General features: G+C 42.6%; 1 long non-coding RNA gene across 1 annotated transcript in view; it reads left to right on the top strand.

Moving 5' to 3' along the window:
• Positions 1 to 1,252: 1,252 nt before the first annotated feature.
• The window catches only part of LOC110307389, a 30,236-nt gene continuing 29,462 nt past the window's right edge, over positions 1,253 to 2,026 (top strand). The window contains exon 1 of the long non-coding RNA XR_002379381.1: positions 1,253 to 1,544. This is a non-coding gene — a long non-coding RNA (uncharacterized LOC110307389). The remainder of the gene's footprint in view (positions 1,545 to 2,026) is intronic.

Here is a 2,026-nt window from a genome sequence, read left to right as displayed (position 1 = left end):
AAACAAAACCAAACACCAAACCAACCAACCAACCAAACAAACCAATTGTCAAGGACCATGCCAGTAAGAGCCAGCATAGAGAACAAGATTTTGCCTTTATGGATTCTGACAGATCAAGGCATACTCTGTCAGAGTGGGGCCAAAGAAAACCAAACAGGACTTTCCCTACCACCCTTCGATAATGAGTTGACCTCCCCTGTGTGTCAAGAAAGCCACGTGGTGAACAGTGAATAGCAGATGTTCCCATCCCTTCACACTTGAGTATGATCAGCTGAGACTCCTTACATCTGGAGTGCCCATTTTGCTTAGCAGCATGAAGTACCCTTCATTGGGTGACACTCAGGAGTAAGGTAAGTAGGAAGACTTCACTTCTGCCTCAACTTGGCAGCCAAAAGGTGGTCCCTCCTGATTCCCCATTGTCACTTTCCTTCAACTGGGAAATACATGTTAGCAAGGAGAAGTTGACTATTTTAAAAACATAAGCTAGAACCGGAATGTGAAATGTCATGTCTGGGGACAGGGAGTTGACTCTGTCATTAAGAGCACTCACTACTCTTCCAGAGTATCCAAGTTTGGTTGCAAGCACTCATGGTTGTCTCTCACAACTACCTGTAACTTTAGCTCTAGAGAATCCCATGCCCTCTTCTGTCCTTTATAGACACATGCACACATGTGGAATATACTCCCACACGTAAATAAAACAATTAAAATACCACACGTATTCACTCAAGCTTGAATCAAGAAACTTACGACAATTAAAAACAAGGGAGCCCCCAACTTTTGAATTTTGAGTTGGCAATGACTACCACCACCAAACAGTGATTCTAACATCTCTTCATTTAAAAATCGTTAACTACCTCATATTAATTACATGTAATACTGGGTTTCACTAAGCCATTTCATACATTTAAGAAATGTACTTAAGTAACCCTTTTATATTTTAATTCAGTAGGGAGAATGTAATTAAATGCTAGTTGTTTACTCTTGACACCAGGAGGTTTGAATGGTGACCCCCCCCCCACATGCAATTTAGGGTTATTACTTAATGGAGAGGTGGTGAGGAATAGGAATTTCTGTTATTTCTGTTGCTTTTGCACAACATTAAACTCCCATGTGCTTTAATTATAAGCTGAGCTGTGGATAGGAGGGATATGAAATAATACACGAGAAAGGACAGAAAAACGCACGAACGTTTGGAACATGAGTGGGAAGTAAGTATCACTCTGAGCGTGAGCAAGATTGAGAAGGGAAAACGGAATAATTACTGGACACAGCACTAGTCCATCCTAGCACTGCTATGGAAATCAGTATGTAAGAGGCAAACGAATTGCATCCGCCATGGCTAAAGGTGGAAATTGGAGGCCTGGAAAGTATTCCCTCACCTTCTTCAGTCTGCCCACAGGACAGGAAAGTTCCTCACACTGCACTCTCAAAACCATTTATCTGGAGTGACTCTCGTTTTACAAATGAGGAAACTGGTAGGGAATCTGATGTCAGAAACAGCGCACGCCATGGTATCATGTGTCTCTTCCAACCTATAAATGGTAAGTGTGATGACATTTATTCTGAGCATTGCCAACCTCCTAGGCATAACTAACCAATCCCAGATGTCGCTCTGGAATTCTCCTCCGTGCAGTAACAAGCTGTGAACAATTGATTGGAGATGACATGTAAGCTGCACTTTACTGGCCATTTCTGTTCTGAACATCGATATGGTTTTTCTCTCCTAAATATTCACATGTAGACACCGGGAGAACGGAAACTGTTCTGAGAGGTGTAGCATTTAAGTTCGCACGTAAAGAAGGGATAGAAGACTTTTGTGAGGTGTTATCTTTTTTTTTTTTTTTTGTCTATTATGTCAGTCTATTGGTATTTCTGAATGACATATAATTCCAAATCTGAGGAAACAAGACTAGGAGAGAGGGAGGGAGAGCACGAGAGGGAGGAGGAGGGAGAGGAGGGGGGAGGGAGAGAGGGAGAGATGGAGAGAGGGAGAGAGGAGGAGGGGGAGGGGGAGAGGGAGAGA

Source organism: Mus caroli, chromosome 12, assembly GCF_900094665.2.
Source record: "Mus caroli chromosome 12, CAROLI_EIJ_v1.1, whole genome shotgun sequence".
Classification (NCBI taxonomy): Eukaryota; Metazoa; Chordata; class Mammalia; order Rodentia; family Muridae; genus Mus; species Mus caroli.
The sequence above is the reverse complement of the archived record's forward strand: the minus strand, read 5'-3'. Positions and strand labels throughout refer to the sequence as shown.